At 37.4% G+C, this 22,969-nt stretch overlaps 1 protein-coding gene across 1 annotated transcript in view; it reads right to left on the reverse strand.

Annotated features, from left to right (window-relative positions):
- Positions 1-20,975, reverse strand: part of klf12b (Kruppel like factor 12b) — a 79,125-nt gene extending 58,150 nt beyond the window's left edge. Inside the window, exon 1 of the mRNA XM_006639375.3 lies at positions 20,823-20,975. The gene's annotated coding sequence lies outside the window, so the exon portion shown is untranslated. The remainder of the gene's footprint in view (positions 1-20,822) is intronic.
- Positions 20,976-22,969: the final 1,994 nt, after the last annotated feature.

Below are 22,969 nucleotides of genomic sequence, written 5' to 3' on the forward strand. Positions count from 1 at the left end.
TATAGTACTGTAATATTCCTTGGTTTAGATTTGATTTTTTTAATGAAACTTAATCAAGTGCCTTCTGAGAAATAATACCATACCACATTCTCTGTTTGCATAAATTAATAGTTTTCCTTGTTCAATGAATTCTAATAATTCTGCAACCTTCCCTAGTCACATTGACTGCCTCCTCAATTCCACTATCATACTGATGATCCTCATTCAGTTCAAATTATTGTCCCCTGGCTCTATTTTACTTGACTTAAATTATACGATTTTTACTTAAATCAAACATACTTTGTTGAATCTGAGGATTGGGATAACATCCATCTGAAACTTAATTTTTCGATCAATACAAGTCTATGGAAGCCCATTTCCGCCAGGGAGTAAAAAAAATACGCGCTATGGTATCTCAAAATTCCGACTTAGTATCTCAGAATTCTGAGATACTAAGTCGGAATTCTGAGATACTAAGTCGGAATTCAGAGATACTAATGTGCAATTCTGACGTTACTAAGTCGCAATTCTGAGTTACTAAATCGCAATTCTGAGATACCATAGCGCTTTTTTTTTTACTTCCTTACGGAAACAGGCTTCCATACAAGTCAGTGTCATTACAGAAGTGATCCAAAATAATATTTTCTAACAATTTCTCTTAAAACTCTTTAATACAGCTGTCACATTAAAATTTCATATAAATCCCATCTAATATAGTTTTTTATCTACATTATATATGTCGGCCAACTTCAAATCTGTAGATATTCTGTTTTGACTACATTGCTTTTGTTCATCTTTAAGTTGCAGAGTTCATCACTAAACACTTGCATAACCCTTACATCATAATCATTAGTTGGAAAACAGAAAATTAGTTTGGCTGAAAGCTTCTATTTATTTATCCAAGTTTAAAATAACAAGACTACATTTTTAATATTTACTTCTGAAATGCTTACAAACACACCAACACAAAAATCACCCCAAATCTCAAATTGAGATAACAATATTAAAATTATGAGTATGAATTTAAAACAAGCAAATAACGGTCCCTGTTTGCATTCTAATAAGCCCTTTGTGAGCACAAGTTAAGCCCAGACAAAAAGAAACACTTTAGAAATTGTGTGTTGATCAATTTATGTACTGTATGTCACGAACATGGACTGAGATCCATGTCAGATCCTGTAGAAGACCCTATGCAATGCGGTAAGAGCTGGAGAAAACAGGAGGCGTGGTAAAATGGAACACACAGGGGTTTAATAGTGCACAAAATAATAGTGACAATCTGTGAGACAGTGAACAGGGAAGACAAATAACAGCATCCAAATCCAAACAGGTCCAAAGGCAGGTCAGGGTACAATCCGAGAGTCCATCAAAGAGAAATCCATCCTGGGACGCGACAAGGTTAAAATTCCCGGAAGGGGGAACACACGGAGAGACAAAACATGTAGGTCCAAGGGTGACGGGGCGAGATCCTCCAGACCCCGGGCTCAGGAAGCGGGAGGTGTCGGGAATGAGCCCTATGCCCTCAGGAGATGGACATAGGGTTTCCTGGTGCCAGGCGGGCCTCACGACATGTTTACCCTAATGATGAGCGCAGAGGACTGGAGGAGCTAGTCTATAAATAATAAAGCTAAGAGGGTACACCTGGGGAGCTTAAAAATCACAAGGACAATAATGGGAGCAGTGGAGCGCCCTATAGGGAGGCATGTCGGGCGTGACAGTACCCCCCCCTTCAAGGGTGGCTCCTGACGCCCTACACAATTAAAAACAAGGGCAATACTATCAACAAGAATATCACAAGCACAGACTATATACAACCAGAGAGAAGGAAATTCAGAATCACTATATACACAAGAGATAAAACCGGAGAATACTATATACAAAACGATAGGGCTGTCCACTCTCAAAATAGTTCTAGCGGAGAAAGAAAAAAAAACGGAGAAACAGGACGGTCCAAGAAAGAAAAAAAAATCCCCAAATTCCTTGAAAAAAAATCCACAAAAAAATACCTTGTCCAGCAAAACAGGAATGGATCTTGACAGGAAAACAAGAAGGGCGTCTTGAAGAAATTGGCGAAGAAAAAAAAAATCCAGATAAGGGTCCAGATTACCGCTCGCGGGGTCTAGCGTTGGTTCATCATTCTGTCACGAACACGGACTGAGATCCATGTCAGATCCTGTAGAAGACCCTATGCAATGCGGTAAGAGCTGGAGAAAACAGGAGGCGTGGTAAAAAGGAACACACAGGGGTTTAATAGTGCACAAAATAATAGTGACAATCTGTGAGACGGTGAACAGGGAAGACAAATAACAGCATCCAAATCCAAACAGGTCCAAAGGCAGGTCAGGGTACAATCCGAGAGTCCATCAAAGAGAAATCCATCCTGGGACGCGACAAGGTTAAAATTCCCGGAAGGGGGAACACACGAAGAGACAAAACATGTAGGTCCAAGGGTGACGGGGCGAGATCCTCCAGACCCCGGGCTCAGGAAGCGGGAGGTGTCGGGAATGAGCCCTATGCCCTCAGGAGATGGACGTAGGGTTTCCTGGTGCCAGGCTGGCCTCACGACATCTTTACCCTAATGATGAGCGCAGAGGACTGGAGGAGCTAGTCTATAAATAATAAAGCTAAGAGGGTACACCTGGGGACCTTAAAAATCACAAGGACAATAATGGGAGCAGTGGAGCGCCCTCTAGGGAGGGATGTCGGGCGTGACACTGTACTTGCCTAAGAGGCACAATTTTGGAGCACTTCCTTAGTAATTGGTCAAAGATGAGATCACAAACACAGACAGAAAAGAGACAAAAATATGCAGGGCACCAGAAGCAAAACTAAAAAATCTGAACCAAAGGTAGTGGACATATAAAGTGTTGTGTTGCTTATGAAAGTAACAAAAGCGTTATTACTCCTCAGTGATTGTCATGGCTCCTGCTCTTCAGCACTTTCTTGTGTTTGCATGACATGGTAAACAGTTTAGAAACAACTGTGGCAACAGGAGGAATGGGTGTCACACCATACTGAAAAACAAAGTCTCTCTCTCTCTCATCCTAACGTTAATCCTGCATCAGCAGGGTCCGCTTGTCGGCACACCCATCTCCATTTGGTGGTTTGAACCAAATCTTCAAGCTGACGTTGCCATTAAATGCGACCGAGAATATTCCAACCGGCGCATTGCTCGCCTGCCGTCGGGGGGGGGAACAAAGTAATATAGCCAATTCATAGAGGGGGATTATTAGGAGGCATGGGAAAGTGATAATTACAATCACCTTTTTTATTCTAAGCTGAATTAATATCATGGACTCAGGGGTCCATCTGTGCTGCATAACTTTCTCCCCCCAAGAGATATCTTGAAGAAGAATGTGTGCGACAGCTTTGAGGAGAGATGGGAGCTGATCTTGGTTTCAATTCCAAGTCTCGCGTTTGTGAGGAGATGGTCAGCATTTGCCTCCAACTTGCAGTTTCGAACTCCCAGATGGCTATCAGTGCTGACTGAAGCAATCGCTGCTACAGTGGGATAACGTCAAGGCAAGCTGAACAAATGAGTAGCAGATCAATATGAGGTGACAGGGCTTAGAAAAAAAACTGACCTTCAGTGACCCCACACCGACCCCAGCACACAAATGATTTAAAGGATCTTCAATGACTAGTCAGTGCTGTGGCACACTGTGCATTGTACCTCTCTGCGTGTGCTGGTTTTGCATTCCTTCTGGCCTTAATTTAACTCTAGTTTATTACAAAAATAACTCTTTAATATATTTGAGATTGTTCTGTAATCACTTTGTGACTAATAGTTCAAATAAAGAAAAAAATATGTTTATATGTTCAGTAGGTCAAACTTTCTATTATTGCACTGAATGCACTGATTTCATCACACCCAAGCAAAAGTATCTAAGTATAACATAGCTCTGTTTATATTTATGCAATGCTTTGGGGAGTGTATATCTTGTAGTTTGACAGATCAGCAAATTTATTGCGTGTGATTTTTTCCCACCAGGTTGGAAGAACATTTTTGAAATTGCTATTCTACCGGAAAAATGTATAACTTCCTGGGAAAGAACTACAAACTGGAAGTATAATTTATCTACCTACGGGTAATAATGCCACGTATCTGCCTAATTTACCAATATGTGTATTTTCACTTCCATACAACTGCACCACCAAAATATATAAATATATTAAAAACAGAAAACCTGAGACGTTTTGGAAGAAATGAGTGTAACTATTACTACCAGTGCACTATCACAGCCCTCAGAATACTTCACTCAACACATATTTAACTTTCTTTGGTATGCCATGATAAGTTTTTGCTCAACCTACAAGAATACCTGTAGATCAGACTTCATTTGTAGAGCTCACATCCAGTGAAGTCATACTTTACCTCAAATATGTTATAACAAGACATACTTCACACTACAATATGCCAAATCTAGTAAGTTTCTCAAAATTACAGTTAAAGTAAGGTTTAAAATAGTAATTTCCCTTTCTAAAGAGAGGATCCTTTTGTATCTTCCTAGTTTTTTAAATAAAATGTCATATATTAAATATTAAGCAATGATAAGCAATCATCCATCAAATTTTTCATAGACTTATATTTTCTTGTCATCAAAAAGCTCTGCTGCCATGCTGACTGCTTGATTGCTCCTCTGCTTCTCTGGCACAAGACCTGATCTGGCTGCTGTGAATTGTAGGAATAGCAGAGAGGAAAGGCTGGGACAAAATAGGTTAGAAGCAATGACTTGGCCAGCAAAGAATATTGCACCATTTCAGCAGTTGAGAAAAACACCAAAACCTTTAAAAGCACAGGAAAAGTTACAATTAAGGAGTCCATTTGGCCCAAATGAGTTGTTTGATAGTTAGTAGCTCATTTGAAGTTATCCAGCCATTTCTTGAATTAATCCAAAGAATTGTCTTCAAGCACATGACTAGGTAGATTGTTCCATACTCCAACAATCCCGTGGAGAAAAAAGTGCCTACTATTCTGAATTGCACTTCCATGTAATTTCCACCTTCCACTTCATGTTTCACCATTCAAAATGAAGAAGTTGAGTGTGTTGAGTTTGTCAGTGCCTTTGAGGATTGTAAAATACCTGTAATAATCTGCAAAGGTAACTCTTTGGAAACCTTTGAAGGTTTTGAAAAAATAAATTTCAGGCATCACTCGATATGTTTTATCCAAATGATCAAGAAGTTAATATTTCCTTTTGTCAGAGCTTAGTTTCAAACTGAACTTCTCTAAGGCTGAGAGAAACAGCTTCCTTTTAGCCTTGGCCTATGCCACAGAGTGCAGCTCTTAAGGGCTTGCTTATATTCAGTTCCCTTTTCCTGTGCCCCTAAACACCCAAATATGAAAAGTCAGCCAAATGCTAACTTCTGTACACAGCACAGTGTAAAGACCCAGAGTTTTTGTTTGTTTTTTACACAGTGCATGGGAAGTTCCCTTCTTATAAATGGTGCAAAGTAAAAATGTAAGCTATAACTAAGGAACTGAGCTTTTTCCAACACAGACCTAAGTCAGTGTACAAGGAGCTGGCATCAAATACTTTTGCAGCCTGTTTTAGCTAGACAGCATATTTTAGAACTTGCCACGGGGTGCAGAAGAAAATCATGACATGAGAGGAAAAATACTATCTGTATTTGTGATATTGTGTACTTATGACTTTACACTGGATAATCTTTAAAGTCTGTCACAAAAATGTTTTTTATGGTGTTTTCCACCCTAATGATCTCCACCTTACAGAATTCAATGACTTAATTGTTCTGTGCACCCCCACTACCATAGCAGCCCTGTGATTAAATAGCCCTGCTGAGATTTTAATTTACATTCAACTAAAAAACTAAAAAAGAGTGCCACCACCCACATGCAGCACTAACACTGGCACTGCCTAACAAGACAACTCTTCAACAATATACTGTCTTTTTTAAAGCAATCGTCTCTGAAAAAAGACTTTATAAAAGGCCTTGTTGACATTAATATCTTAAATGCTCATCTTAACCAAATGAAACATGGGTTTTGAAAGAACTCACAACATTTGTATTTTCACATGCCGAAGTCTGTTGAAGTAAGGCAGATGTTGTGTTGAGTTTTCCTTGCAATAAAGTGCTACTCTAGTTAGATGGATTTTGGACAGAGTTTTTGTTTAATCTTTTTTGGCGCACAGTGAATTACTTCAGACTTTCCATTTCATAAGGCACATTTTCCTTGGCATGCAGATCAGCCAAAGACTTTGGATCCTATCAGGACATATTTGAATCATACTCAAGAGAGATGAAATATTTCAGAACCAGAGAGGAATCACAGGGGGTATCTCTTGATGTCTGAACTGGAATTCAATTGACAAATTCAATCAGAATGTTCCTATCCCAAGTCTTGGTACAGAAAATTAACAGAAAATTGTGTGGTGGAGTAAATTTAACTTTGTCTATAACCAGGATTACTTTATAACTCCCACAATGATTGCAAATTCCAAATCCAACAAGTCATGTTGGTTTTCCATTAGGAAGAGACAAGAGCCATCATCTGAATTAATATATTTAGGTGAATGGGTCAACATTTTGATTTAATCTGGGTTTATCTCTAAATGCAGGAAAATGTTTTAGCATATGTCCTGAATTATAAATGGAGTTGTCACTGCACCTGTAAGACAGTAACCTCATTAAAAACAATTTGGCTCTTTTTGAAAAGTATTTGAAGTAATTATTGATTTAAATGTAGAAAGCTAGGCTTCTTCATGGGTAATAAATCTAAGGATGCCTCAATTATATTTCTTCTCATAATCACTCTGTATTGGTGAATTTCTACATAATGTTAGAGTTTTTGGATTTATAGAAATAAATATGGATAGAAATTACACATTTACAGAACATATTTAGTGAGCAATTGATCTGTGGCTGTATTTAATGTACTTTTATTTAAAACATTACAATTAAATTTGTAATATTAACAAATTGCTATCAATAAAATATGTATAAATAAATACTGACATGTTCAATGTCATCTTGTTAAATACAAAACCAATTGAAAAACATGTAAATGACTGCACTGGAAAAGACAGTGGGAAACAGAGAAACAGAGAAGAGAACAACTCAATTTTACTGGATTCTCAGAAGAATATCAATGTTAAGTTTCCTTTTTTAGTCCACAGAATCAGGTTTAATTTTGTGCCCTCAGAAATGCCTTGTCTGACATCTACTTTGCTGCTATGAAATAGTATTTGTCATTCTTATAAAATGATGATCAAAACACAAAACAATATCCTGAAAGTCTTATGATAGAAAAAAATGATAGAAATTAAAACAATAAGCTTAACAGTTTACAAGACCAAACTGATAACTAAATTTTTTTTAAAAAAGATTCAAGCAACAAATAAAAACACACCTGTGATAAAACAGTTTTTCCTGAATGCTGCCTTTCCAATTTCTGCACTTTAATTACTTCTGACACTTCCAGGAACTACAGTAAATCAGTTTGCATGATTTTCTGAAACAATGATCTCAAAATTTATATAGATGATAATAAATATGTGCCTCATAATAAGGAAAAATATGTTTTACTACAAGAACAGAAGGTGGCAAAGTATACAATATTATGGATGACAATTAATTTATGCAACTTCCCTGTAACAGTGTATCGATCTACTTTGAGTGCATTACAAGAGAGTGTTAGGGAAAAAACAAAATTTCCCTCAGTTCTAAATCAATTTTCAGAACTGCATAGAAACTTTAAATATTTTTTTTATTTCTAAATATACAAAATACTGTATTCTAACTACTATCTAATTTTTACTGTATATAATCCATGTAGATCTGTCTTACTTGGAAGTGCTGTACCTCCCAGATTTGTTGCTTTGTATGTTCTTTGCTTCAGTAATTCTTAATAATGCTCAGGTCTTCTATGAGCATCATTAACAGCTCAGCAACAACTTGAGAAGCTCCTGATTAGATTCAGAATAGTTTTGAATTTCCCATTGAGTCCACTGATGAGTAACTGTGGATTAATGGTTGAGGGGTTTTGTTCAGAGCATATCCTTCTAGAAAAGCTTTGCAGATGTTCATTCAGATTCAGATTGGTCCAAGATGTCGATGATGGGGTGATTGACAGATTGTTCCAGATTCAGGTGCCAAAAGCTACACTTCGATGCAGAATTAGGTCTCTCTGAATATATCTCAAGGATAATTGGACCAATAATAAAATCCAAGTAAAAAACCCAAAGAAAGTCTACACACTCTTGACTGACATGTTTCCAACTTCCTGACAAATCATCTATTAAAATGTTTTATGACTTTTTATTTAAAAGTGTACAATGAACGTCTTTGCACACTGATTAACATACGTACATATGCTATCCATCTTGGTCCTTGGGCAGCAGACATCTCCACAGGAACTACAGTACCTGGACCAAAGTCTTCTACATCAGCTTCCAGATCAGCAGCCAAAACCTGGCTTTGGGAGCCTTCATCATTTTGGTTGAAAAATTATTTTCATATACTGTAGTATAAATAAATCCCAATATCTGAATATATACCTTGTTGGTACTATTTGTGTAACATTTAATTAAATTAATGGCACCAATCAAGCTTCATCTGAAAACATTTATTCCATGCTGGAAAGAGAAGTAAAGAAACACAACCTTTTGGCTGTGGAGCCTTCTTGAGTGAGAAGAAGAATGCTACACAGCTGAAACGTTATGTTTATTTTCTTCTCTTTTCAGCATAGAATAAACCCCTATTTGTTCCTTTGCAGCCTACGCATGCTGACGCTGCTACCTACTTGAACTACTTCATCTGAAAACATGTATGTGACAACGATCACAATGTAAAGTGTGAGTTACATAATAGATTACAGTTAATCCTGAAATAACTTTTCTTTTTAAAATGTATAGTGCATAAGTTAACTGGTGACCCCAGGGATCTGTACCGTGTGTTCAAAATATCAGGTTGCTGCTTTTGCAATGTTGCCCAATGTTTGAAGATTGACACAAGTCTTTAGATAATTAATTTAATCAAGCACATTTCCTAAAGTACAGTAAATAGAAAGGAAAGCCCAAGTATTCATCTACTGTATTTAAGGTCACAGCTTAAAGAACAGGGACCAAGAACAGTGGTGGGGCAACTCAATGTGATAAGGCCACCTGTTTATTTCTGCTTATCTGGGGAAAACTGATTGGACAGGACTTTGTTCTTTTCCAAATAAACAGTAGAATAATTAGGGGAATCACATTCATTGGTTCATTATTTTCCCTATTAACTAAAAATAGTTGAAATGGCAGGGAGCTGCAATGGAAACTTAGGGGTCATGAACGCAAGAGCAGCTATACATACTGATGTCATGGTTTTCCCTGGGGCCTGAAGAGGACTTTGCTGAAGCTCAGCAGAATCACGTTGCTCTTTTGGATTTTAGCCACATTCACCAGTATTTTAATTTCAGGAACTGAAATTCCCTGCTGCTTTAAATACGATGACAGATATAAGCATGAGGTTTCGTACTTTTGGACAGGAAGTATTTGCAGTTAGCCTACTTTAATGCTCATTGATAAGACTTTACTTGCTCTTCTTCCTTTGTCGCTGATAACCAGCACTGGTTTTCAATTACACATCTTGAGACCTCAGTGACATTGCTTAAGCAGGAGAAACAACTAACAAATAATGCAACCATGCATCAAGAAAACCCCCCCAAAAGGCTCATATTCACAAACCATTACAGTGCATTTTTGCAAATGTATTTTGCCGTGCTGGAAAAAAAAAACATACAGTAGCTATTAAATTGGCCTCAATACTTGAAAGGAAACTAGCTGTTATCACACATCTAACGACATCTATGTAAATATCAAGATAGTACTTTAAAACCAAGGTGGCAAAAGGAAGTTCACTTATTTAAATTGCACGCCCTCCGGTTACAGCTATTTCTGATCAAGGGATACTGTGTCAGTAATCCTACGGGGATGAAATTTCCGGATATAGTTCAACTCAGTAATGTTCATACACATACTGTATACCAAATCGCTGCTGAGGTGCATCTGGGTCATCCCAGGGTTTATACAGTTGGTGCTCTAATTAAAGAAGAAGAACCTACTTAATTAAAGAGCTGTTTAATTCACTTATTAATTGAATGACATTAAATATCCTCTGTGGGGTGTCTTTATTAGTAAAGCTTTGTGAAGGCAGTACTAGGAATGTGTGTATTGTCCCAGAGACATATTTTAGCATATTTTTTTTTGTAAATACAGTATATATATTTAAGTGTATTGCAGGTTTAGGCAAAACAAGACCTGAGACACTGTAGATTTTCTATGTCTTACATGAGAGTACATAAAAGATTTGTGTAATACTTCAAAATATATTCACTGTTTACAGTTTCACAACAATCACATCATTAAGTGTGATTATGAGAACCTCTGCATATGTCCTCTTTATGCAGTTTCTAGTAGGACTGTGGTCCATGTAATAACTTAACTAAAAGGTTACACACTATTTAGAGGCTTTTAATAAATTAATAAATTTCACTTTTTCAACATTTTTGTTCTGGGTATTATGTTCTGAAATCCAAAATAAAAGTACAAAAACTAAGAAGCATGATTTGTTCAAACTCAACCTCCTCTGAGTTTTTTAAAAACATGTCTTTTGAGAGGCAGAAGTCATTCAGATCGAAAGTACAAGTGGAATCTTCCTGGCTTGTCTGCGTCTGAGGTTTAAACACTTCTCATAAACAAGTCTAGCTTCCTGGGCCAGGGTCACATTGCTAAATCGGGCAGCATCAAGACAGGCCTCTTCAGCCTGACCTCTGACTGCACTCGCATTCGGCTGCTGTCTCTTAATGTTAAAATCACTGTACTCAGAACATAAAGCACTCAAACTGTGTTTTTGATTAAAAGCATTTCAATATTTATGCAGGTTTCCTCTGACAAAATTAAAAAGTAAGAAATATAATAGAAAATCAAACTGAAAAGAGACATCTCTAAAACAAACATTCATGAATAGTTAAATAATATCCTGTTAGCACTATCAAAATTGTGTATATAACATTAAAAAGTACCTGACTCTCATTAGGGCAGTCTCCCCTAGAATGCTTGAGCAGTCTTGGTTTCAGAGCATGAAAAGCGACGTGACACAAAAACCTCAATTGCTCAGATGAGCCACGTAGAGGATAAAACTGAATAATGATGATTCTCAGTCAGAAACAGAGCATTGTCACTACAACAGTTCAATCACTCTGGAAATCTTAGCTTTGAATACAACCACTTTTTACTAATTTCCCCACCAGCAACAATAAATTGCACCTACAGTAGCTTGTATCACACTGTTTACATCTGGCACTTACTTTCTCTTCCCTTCTGCTGTGGTTTCAGTGACTAATGGCTCATTTCACCTACAGTGTACCTGATAGGACCACGTTTTATCAGATGTCCATACACACATTCTTCATTTTTTGAAGATTAAGTAGAGAGATAAAGTAGAAAGCACAACAGCTTTGAATCAATAAAGTGGTGAACATGTTGGAAGTGCAAAATTTTTTAAAGAAGGAGACATAAAGGGTTATAAAATTTATGTCCGCATCCATCTATTATCAGAAAACCACTTATTCCCTGAGTATATCCTGGAAAGATAGGTTGTATGGAGGGACTGCCAGTCCACACATTACAGCACACATACTGTACACACAAACAAGTAGGGATAATAGAAATGTAAATGTACATTTTGAACATTAACCTAAAATAATACCTTTGACATAATTAACACAACAGTAAATACTGAAGAAAATAAGAAAAGTGAGGTAAAAGTAAATTACGTTAGGTGTTCTGATATCTATGCCAAAACAGTTATTTACTTGTAATCTGTGTACAACATCCATCTTATTCTCATTAGTTTTTGTCTAATACTTTGGTTTCATGAAGATGATGCACTAAACAGTTTCCAGTGTGCTTAAGAATATCAGTATAAATCAGGTTTCCTCATCATGTGCATATATTCTTAAATTCCAGCAATAATTTCTGTTGGCACAACTGTTTTATGCACAGTGGAACTAACCACAACTGCTAAAAGCATTTAATGTTTTCAGAGTCACTAAGCTGTAAAACAACACCACTAAACCTACATTTGGCTTATGATATAGAAACCCCGACAGTGTGGATTTTGACTCTTAATAAATAACTTTGGATATACAGTAGGGCACAAAACTAATTTAGAATAATATTTTCAGTCTTCTAGACCCGAAAATAGTAATTTGTTTTAAGAAACAATGCAAGCTTTATTTGAAATTCACAGATCACAGGCTACGATTGTGTGTTGCCACTCTTACAAGCAATATAAACTGTACATCTGTGGTGTACGTTTTGCACCAGGTTGCAAATGCTATCTTTTGGGATTCTGTCCCATTCTTCTCTCAGAGCCTGGACAAGCATCTGCCAGTTCATTGGCCTCGGGGTCCTAGAAGCCACATGTCATGGGGCTCAGATCTGGCGAGTAGGGCATCCATGGCTTCATGGTCACATTCACATCGCACAAGAGAGGAAGAGATTGTTATACAAGCAGAATGAGGATGTGTGTTGTCCTGCTGCAATGTTGTCACTTCAGGATAAACAAGCAAGAATAGCAGGAAGTGAGGCCCCCGTTCTTGACCAATGTAGCACTGTGCAGTTAGGTTGCTATCATTTAGTAACAGGTAAACTGTCCTGCCTAGACCACCATATCTGGGCCTCCACGACCATTGAGCTCTTGTACACAACAATTAGGGCATCGTTCTGCATGTCTGTGCCACACACAAGAAAGTCTAGACAAAGCTTGATTCGTCATCAAAATGGATGGGCTCCACTCCTAGTGAGTCCACATAAGGTATTGATAAGTTAATATATGGGCCGTATTGGTTTCTTTCTTTGTTTTTCATTTGTGATTTTCACCAGGCTTGAGATTGAACAGGTTAAATCACCTCATCACCTGTACCTAATCAGCTCTCTCAATAGTGAGGTGTTTTATAGCTGACATACTTAAGAGAATTACAGTCTTGAATAATCTTTTGATCGAAATGATGCCAATAACATTTATCAATATCATGTCATCCATAGCATCTATAACATTCATGCATATAGTGATACATTTCTTTTGATGCTCTGTATATTATCTTTATTTGAAAATGTCCCTTTTCCTCCGTTTAACTGGCCTGTAAGAATAGAATCAAGTCAGAGTGTGGAAATTAAAATTACAGTATGCCAATCTTTCCTGTCAGGCTTTGTGGAACTTGCAGCATGTCAAATGATGAATGATTGTGGAGGTGGGCGTGCTGGAGAAGGATATTCACTTTTCTATTGAGCAGTACAGGATTTATTGATGCCTCTAAAAACAATTGTGCATTGTTTTAGGGAAAACAGTCTAAATTGTATTTTTTTCAGTGCTCTTTAGATATGACTTTAATTGTGAAACAAAATATTCCACTATTAAATTCTAAATATTTTCAAGCTGAGAATATAGGCATCCCCTGGAGTCTTAAGGTCACAATTTGAAAATCTGAAAACAAAATCAGCAGATTTATTTTTTAAGTTTCAGATATTTGTTGTTTTATTAACTCACTAGATGATGAAACTGCATGTCCCCATAAAAAAGCAGAATTATTATGGTATAAAAGAAATATAAATCCTACACCATTATACAGTACAAGTTTTTTCTTTGTGGTGTAAGCTATTCCTTCTGTCTTTCTCTTGAAAAATGATTATTGAAAATTATCATGTTCATATTCAAGATAGGAAAAGTTGACAAGGTAGAAAAGAAGATTTTATGCCACTACTGTTTCCGTGTCTTAGTTATAATGGAAAGTGAACTAAAAATACATTTTATGGAATTTATTTTGATGATGAATCTTATCATGCAGAAACTTAAAAATAATTTGTAATCCTAAAGCTACTGTAGACAACAGCTCAATTTACACAGGGACATTTCTGTCATTTGAAACTGATTGAACTTCTCAATTACCTTGAGGTACTGAGAGACATTGCAAATATTTAACCAAAGTTTACCATTAAATTCAACATGTCATGACATACAACTTGTTATGAAAACAAGAAACACAGTAAGTTTTTTTTTACCCTGGGTATGTCAAGTATATTTTTTGCATAAATGTTAAATAATTAATAACTTCTACCATTAAGTACTGACCAATTTTCAAAGAATATTTGCATTTGTGTATACATATTTGAAGTCAGGGTATTCACAATTTAGAATTACTTATGAGAAGGTCTGGAAAAAAAACAAGTACAATTTAGAAACAAATGGTAATTTTATTAATACCATTGAATTTGAATTAGTAACAGTCCAGATGGGTATTCAAATTCATTGTGCAAGCCTAATTTTAATTCATACAAAAGAATGGGTCTTGGTGTAAATACTGCTAATCAGATGTATATAGAAGTATATGAGACATATTCCAATTAAAATCTATTCTGCCAAATGTAGCTTTTGGGGTTTTTGAGAAAAGAGGTCTTTGTTTGCTGGGAAGAACTGCATCTTCATGAGATGTAGTTTCTCGAAAAGGTTTTAAAAAATCACAAAGCTGATGTTATGTGTACCAAGTACAATGGCTACAGTTATTATCAAGTAATTAAAAGTCACCAACAAGATAGCTGTTACGTGAAACATCCTTCTGTTGTTTGCACAGACACAAACTTGGCACTGTACAGAGTTCAAGAGGAGCTCTGTAATAATGCAGAAGCTGCAAAAGCCTGTAGGTGTTCTGACCTCAGGGTAGCAGAGAATCTCTGGTACCCTGGTATAAAGCTCCAAAAGGTCATTAGAATTGAGAATATTCAGCTAAAACAATCACAGCCAACTTTGTTTTGACAGGTTGGTGATGTATATAAATATGTATAGGTACAGACTCAGATAGAAACTCAAGTTGGAACTAACAATTTCCAGTTACTGTAAAATACCACATGCATTAAATGGACTGTATAATCAGATGTGGCTAACAGAAAAAACTCTAGACCTAAAATGGGTCCCAACCGATGTACAAGACATCCGGTATTGTAGACATCATAAATCAAAGAATATTATCCTGTGCAATTGAACTTTTTATTATGGTTACAAAGTGATTATGCTGTTGAGTAATAAAATGTGTAAATACACAAAGTAATATAACAGATACAGTAGGTCTAGTACATAATGTATATCTAGCATATATATGCATTAAATTATATTTCATATAACAAAGCAATTAATATGAGCTAGGAGACCAATATGTCAGATAATGTAGACATTATTGTTACAAGTAATAATAGACATTAGAAAACTGTAAATGACAGAGCATTAGCATGTCATAGACAATTTTGTGGGTCAAATTCAACTTCAACTTTGTGTATGTGGGCATCTTCTTCTCCAGTCTGATCACAGTGATAATATTGTTATAATGTTATTATATTTAATTTTAAAATTTGTGATGAGATTATTTGTAATTGTCCTAGACTTCAGCTACCTTTGTCCCAAAAGATGGGGAATCTTACTGAGAAAGACTTGATTCCCCTCCCCCCAGCCAGAAAATTTTGAGATCCTTAATCTAGATTGTCTTGTTAGGATACACACTTTCAGAACACACAAGGATGTTTCGTACTCAGCTGCTTAGATCCTCCCCTGTCAATTCAGAACAGGCTAAATTAGAGATCAGGGTTTGAGGTGACAGGATAGTGTATTATTGTCAGCATATTAACCCAGGGGACAGTCTCAGGGGGCTGTATCCCATGGCTCTAATTGTGAGATTGTGCCTTCCAAAGCAAGGACTGCCTTATCCCCCTTAGGCTTCTGCCTGTGCCTCGGACACAGAGATACAGGGAAGGCTTAGAGACTGGAAGGACTCTCTCACATCCTCAATGTTCTGGGGCTACAGAGCACTTTAATTAGTGTGTGAAGCCATGTTAGAGCAGAGGTAGGAGAAAAAAAGATGTGACCTCCGAACCGAGTGAGCATATGTAGGCAGATAGTAAGACAACATAGAAGAGAAAAAAAAGCCTGAGACACCGATGTTGTAAAAGGTATTAGGGCTGTCTCAATAAATTTCCAGCCTGGAATCTTCCTGCACATACCAAGCGTGGAAGTTCATTAAAAAAATAAGCTATGAGAGGTACAAAATAATCTTATCATTAATCCAAACTAAATAGAAATATACCCCACACATACATACACAACATACATTCCTAATAAAGTTCTGTAACTGTGTTTACTTTCATACTTCACATACAGTACAGTTCAAATACTCTCAAAAACATCTATTTTTATATTAAGCTACTATGCAGATGAAACAAAATGCATATGATTGCTAATTGGGAAGAATATGGCCCATAAAGTGAACACAGATTAACACAGCTCTTCTTCTGTTCAAAACAACCATTCTGTGGTATGTTACTGGCTTAAAAATTGATTCCACATGCTGTTTGCTGATTTTTTTAAGAGTTGACCTACACCTGGAGACAAAGTTCAAGATGATCTATACAGCACTGTGTTATAGGGCTTTCCATGATCACTGCCTGCCAAGTCAGGCTATTTGAATTGAAGAACATATTGACCAAACTCATTTGATGAATAAGTAAACCTTTCCATTTTAACACTGGACAATCTTCTACCTGAGTGCATATTTGTTTTGTAATAGTTTGGGCCTCACTTTAGGATTCAATACTGCCCTGGTTTGAGGCCAAGTTAGAGCTCTTTTTACTGATGCAGAACCAAGTGAGGCCTTTTATCATTTCTAGACATTTTTACCTCATCTTACAGTTAATTGGAAAAGCTCAGCATACATTCTACTTTTAAAGATTAAGTCTCCAAATTATCTGGTTATGAAATATTTCCTAAAACATGCAAATTCTGCCACTACAATAATATAAGTCTCACTTCTAGAATCGGTAGAGTAATATATATTATGTATAAAGTGTATGAAATACACCTCCTGAAATGATTTTCTCATTCTCTATTTTTTGGGCTCACCAAAACTGTGTGTCAATGTTTGCCATCATCCCTCTTGTTCAGTTATCCTCACTTCACACAGCTGTAGTAAACAAGGAAAGGTTGAGAAGTGGAGGTCAAGGGTTGACTCCTGACGGGAAGTTTAAATAAAATAAGGAACTTTCACCAGTTCAAGCTATAAAGCTCAAATTCTTTGCTACTGATCCACCCTCTTCACATTAATCTATCATGTTAAAGAGTAAAGGACCCTAAACCCACTCAGCATTAAAAATGATTGTCCTGTTGGTGCACTTTGGTCACTATGACCTCTGAGAGTCCAGTTATTTGGCAGACTCTATATTGTTCTTGAACACGTTATGTAGTTTTAATTCCTTTTATTTTGTCTCCATTGTTTTTATAAAAAAATGTTTATATCACAACAACAATGCTGTTATTGCCTTTATTCACAGAATCGAGTGAATCAGGGATGAATTAAATGGTCATCTCATGACTTTGGTTACTGTCAACCACTATCATTTAAAATATAGATTAAGATTGACATATTACAGTCACATTTCTTTATTCAAAATTCTTTCCCTTCTCAATGTCTACAAACTACATTAATTATTTGACATGTTGCCCATATGTTTACAAAGCATCTATGAAATAATAAGGAATAATCTGTAAACAATATCTCATTGCACTTTTAAGAGTCTTCTCCCAGCTATTGATCCTTTTGCTACTCCTTAAAATACATGCTCAAAAGTGTTTCCATTGAGCAGGGCTCAACAGTCAAATGGTATATCTATACACTATACCCATCACATTGTCAGGTGTAAACCTTCATAAGCATTAAAGCATACTTATTAAAAAGTGTAGAGTCATACAAATGCAGGTGATATCTCATTCTATTTAATACAGACATCTCCCATAAATAGAGGTGTACCTTCTTGACACTTCACAAATACAAACATTGCTCCTCACAGAGCTCTGCATAATTAAGATAACTTTTAATATTTTAGAGTAACTTCTACACTAAATTTGTATACACGCTCACGTACTGCTGCTTAAACACAGTGAAATTCTCCACATTAGTGAAGTGCACTTAAATATTTGCTACTGGTTTATCATACTCTCCTCTTTGCCAAGATACAGGGTTTTTTGGATATTTTTGAGTGAAGCAATGGACTATGCAATTTTGTTCCCTTCAAATGCGTATTTCAGAGTATGTATTATATGCATATACTGTCAGAATGGAGATCATTACCTGTCATAATACATTATCTTTCTGTTTGTTTTTTAATGGATAATTCCTGCACTCATGGATAGCTTCAGCTGATAGCTCTAGGAACAAAAAAAACCTTCCTCTGTCCAGCAGCCGTGTAGTACACAGATGGGCACAGTCCTGGGTTATCCCACAATGCTCTGTCAGTGGCTTCAATCTTGCCCTAGGGGCATACCCCACCATTGGGTGAGAGGGCAATTCACCAAGTGTGTTATTTCAGTCCAGAGATTCTCTTGTGTGCAGTTGATCGTACGGAAATGTGTGTTCCAAAAGACTATAAAACTGGATTATAATCGATCTGGGTCCACCAGCTCACACATATTTCAATTATAAGTGTGCTAAAATCATTACTTCATTAAGTTTAAATTCGAGATGGAGATATTTTATAATATGGAGTTTTTAATCACAGTAGCTCTTCAGCATGTGAAAATCATTTTCCTCTCTGTCCTTCTAGGATGAAGAGCAAAAAGATATAAGACAAAGCTTGCTCCTGAAGAGTCAAAAGTTAACAAATTACAGTGATGTATAGAACATGGGAGCTCTGAATTTTATTACAATATAATAATAGCAAGGCGAGAATGTGTCTGTGCCATTACTGCTTATTAATAGAGAAACATGGTTCTGGAGGCCCTGTGTCTGATTGCGCTCACATCAGGTGTTTTGGTGAAGTGCAGGCTGCTGTCTGGGGCCCAGAAGCAATATCTCCCAATTAATAGCTGTTGGCAGCAAGAGGGCACATTGCTGCAAAATCACCAGCAAGCCAATCAAGATGTGGAGGCTGTCATAATCTCTGTAAACATATGTTCTCCTTGGCTTTCCATTTACTTCTTTACCGCTACTAATGTGACTCTGTTTTCTAACTGTACAGTACAGTATGTCTTCGTTTGAGCCTTCCTCCTGATGAGTATTGGCACCTGAATTTGATATTTAGCTCTCAGAGCTGTATATTATTATACAAACACACATGTGTGTCTATAGCAGTATTTCAGTTCTGGTAATATGGAACACCTTGAATTGAGCTTTTCTTATATGGCAGTTACCTTTATCATGAACGATAATGTAATTGATGTAATTCACTCTTGTATTGTACATGTACACTGTGCCCAGTTGTGGCCTGAATAAATTAAGTGTTTACAGATACAGGTAGTTCTCAACAGAAAGCAAGATTCTGTATTACTTGTACTCCATTTAAACAAAATGTGCTTTATAAAATGACTATGTCAGGTATAAAACACTTAATACCCTTTTACCTTGTTTTGTACAACAGCTTTATTGTCATTTTATTTTTTTTTATAATTATGATTATTCTTTAATGTAATTGTTTTCCATAGTATGTATTGTCACCATGCATAAGAATTCCTGCTACGCAAATAATAATAATAATAAGAAGAATGTCAGAAAACAAAAAAATCTATCTCCATATTTATAAATGGCAGTGCATTTCTACAGCTGCAATACAGACTGACACAAAAGATGAAAAAGTTGACTTGTTTTTTGCTCCTTTTTAAAAAAACAAATAAAGTCAAAAGCAACTCATTAAGATGTTGTCTTTCTTATGACATCCTGCAACTGCTCATGAGGGCAGTTTGACCAGTATGCGGTCGTCCTGTTGCGACAGAGTTAACAGCAGAAGGTTTAGTTAACTGTGCTCCTCACAGGAGCCCTGCATTAGCACAGTCTAATGTCACAGAGGTCAGAACTCGGTTTTCACATTATACCAAGCTCTGGGGGCCAGCGCCACACTCGCTTCCAAACTCTCCTTTCCGCTTGCGCGTATAAATGTCTCTGCTGTCAGCTTCTGCCCAGGTCTTCTTTAATTGAAAATAACAGCCATGGGCCAGCCCTCAGCTACTTCCATGAAGTGTGCACTGTTACATATGACAGCTACCCATCAATACCAATGACTATTACTCTGGAAGTGAGAGCACCATAGATGACATCTAAGATACCACCCCTACACCACCACCCCCTGGCCTTTTACCGCCCCCAGCCTTGAAATAGTTAACCCATTATTACCAGTGCTACTCAATTGCAGCGAAAAACACAGATTCTGTGACACGCCAGTGAAAGCACACACCGTTCACGAACTGAGCAGTCCAGGTAATCATCAAAGTTTTTTGAAGGCTATGAAGGTATACCACCACAATCTCCCCTTTCTCCCCCCCCCCCCCCCCTGCACTACACACCTCCTCAAAGTAACCTCAGCCGGAACAACAATACGGACTGCATTTTCATATTTGGAAAAGGTGAGTGTCATAGTTATACGCTAGTGTTTTAGTGCAAAGCTCCAAAATTATTAAACACATTTCAGTACCAAGGCTGCTATTGCAATTAAATAAGAGTACTACTACTATAATAAAAATAATAACATTTGTTATGAAATATTCTGATGAGAACAATCCAAATTTTTACATTGCTTCTGTTGTAACCCAAACGTCTCATATGCCATCAGTCTAACAAAAAGGGATGTTGCATCTTCATTGACCACATGCACAATAATATATTTTACTGCAACACCATGCATGCATAGCAATTTAGGATTAATGACTTCTAATTTACAGAATGTCAACTGTGTTGACAGCACATTCTGTGCACAACCCAGATGAAAAAACACAGAAAGACAAAAGGCAGGAAGACCAGGAAAGGTACAGACCTTGTCAGAAGCTGCAGAGCTGTAGAAACTGTTTTCCTTATAGAGTCCTCTCCCTCTCTCTGTGTGACTCCCTCCCTTTCAGTCTCTCAGCTGCTCAGTGCAGTTCTCAGGAAATGAATGGGGGCTCACAGAGAACTGTTGTACTTGCAAATGACTTACCAGAGTCACATGATCTGCTAAATGTAGGGTGGGCCAGTGGGTGGAGGCTTCATAAACAAGAGAAGACAATATACTCTAAGCTTTAACAGCATGCATCGAATTACACAGGGGCCCCTTGTGGGAGGTTTCCGACAAGCCTGGTTAGCTGTAGTTGCTTAGCTTTATGCTGTGCACGGTATTTCCCACAAAATAAAACACAGGAAAGAGGAGGGTAGGGGCATTTTCTTTGTTTAAAAAAATCATAACATGAATAACACATGGTTTTAGTGTCAGCGTAGAACCAGAATTAAACAACGCGGCAAAGGTGCTGCTAAACAGAAGCTGAGAAGGAGCAACACCCACAACCCATATATCTTGCACAGTGCAATGTCAAATGCCCACCTCTTCTGCTAAAGTACAGTCACAATGCTGTCTTGTACTCAGGAGGCTGGGCTGGGTTCACCTCGCTGAGGCAGAGCTGATGTGCTGGTATTAAAAAAAAACTTGTGGTGATAGTCACAATACTGACAGTGTTACCTGAAATTCCAAATAAATATAAAGGCAAGCAGATCAATTTCCATCCCATAAATCCCATTTGCTTGTTTGTACTTTTTTAGATCAAGTGTTCTTGCTCATTAGCACTATACAGTTCCTGCTTTACATCTTGGGTTGTAATCACAATCGTGCTCTAGTAAACTTTATTCTAAGAAAACATGCTTCAAAATAGTTTCCACCATCCAGAGAACTCCACTCAAGATTAATATTGCAATTTCTCCTTCAGGTGCTTTATTCTCTATTATCATCTACAGAACGTTGTACTTCAAATGTTTGTAGATACAAATGTGAAATACAGTTTAATGCCTTGCAACAGTGAAGGTATGTGACCTTCATCTGTTTTAAAGTATATACAGTTTACAGATGTGTACATACAGTATATACTGATGGAAAAAAGAAACGCAACACCTCCTTCTCCACACTCTGGCCCTCCCATCTGCGTGGAACAGGATGAAGAGTGACTCATCCGTGAAGAGGACCTGATGTCACTGCTGACGAGTGTGTCGCAGCCTCTGTATGGCCCAAGCCAGTCGGGTGTGACGGCTAGGAGGTGTGAGCAGAGGAACTCTGACAGGTCGCCTTGCTCTAAGGCCAGCAGCATGGAGCCTCACTGTCCATCAATGATGCGGGCGTTGTGTCTGCTGGCAGTTTCAGCAGCAGTATGGGTGGCAGATCTGAAACGATCTCTCAGATGGACCAGTCGGATGTGTCGGTCCTGCTCTGGTCAGCTGAAACCTTCTCTGCATTTGGGACACAGTGGAGCAGCTTATTCCATAGTATCTGGCAATGCTGGCACATGACATGCCTGTCTGCAGCATGCCAATGGCCCTCTCCCTTTGCTTCTGGTGACATTCGAGGCATTAGAGTGTGGCCTTTTTTTGCAGTGACCTAAGCTTTGAATTAAGGCCTTTTTAAAGGTGACCTGATCAGGCACTGTTCCACCTGGACCTCATGGGGTAAAAGTGCACCTAACGAGTTGCATCCTTCAAATTAAGGAGGCAGTTTGGTCCACACCCCCACAATCCTCTGGGTAAAGAAGTGCCTCCTGATCTTGGTTTTAAAATGCTCTTCCACCTAATTCCCACTTGTGCCCTCTGCCTTTTGTTTCATTCTGAAGAGGTCTGCTGGTATGATTTTGAATGCCTTGAAAGATTTGGAATATTTGTATCAGGTCCCCTCATGAGCTTTCTTCTCAATACTAAAAAGATTCAGTTCCTTCAATTTGCCAGTGTATAATATTCCTTTAAGCCCTGGAATAATCAGTTTGTTCTTCTCTGGACCAAAATTGTACATGACATTCCAAATGAGCATTCCTTGATTCAGATCCTAAGGAGGAGGAGTATATCCTAACATTTATTTGCCTACTTATATTGCTTCTCCACATTGTCTAGAACATTAAAATGATTTGTCAACATAAATAGGTAAGTCTTTGTCACAAGTAGACTCTACATCAA

The sequence above is a fragment of the Lepisosteus oculatus genome, chromosome 15 (assembly GCF_040954835.1).
Source record: "Lepisosteus oculatus isolate fLepOcu1 chromosome 15, fLepOcu1.hap2, whole genome shotgun sequence".
Classification (NCBI taxonomy): Eukaryota; Metazoa; Chordata; class Actinopteri; order Semionotiformes; family Lepisosteidae; genus Lepisosteus; species Lepisosteus oculatus.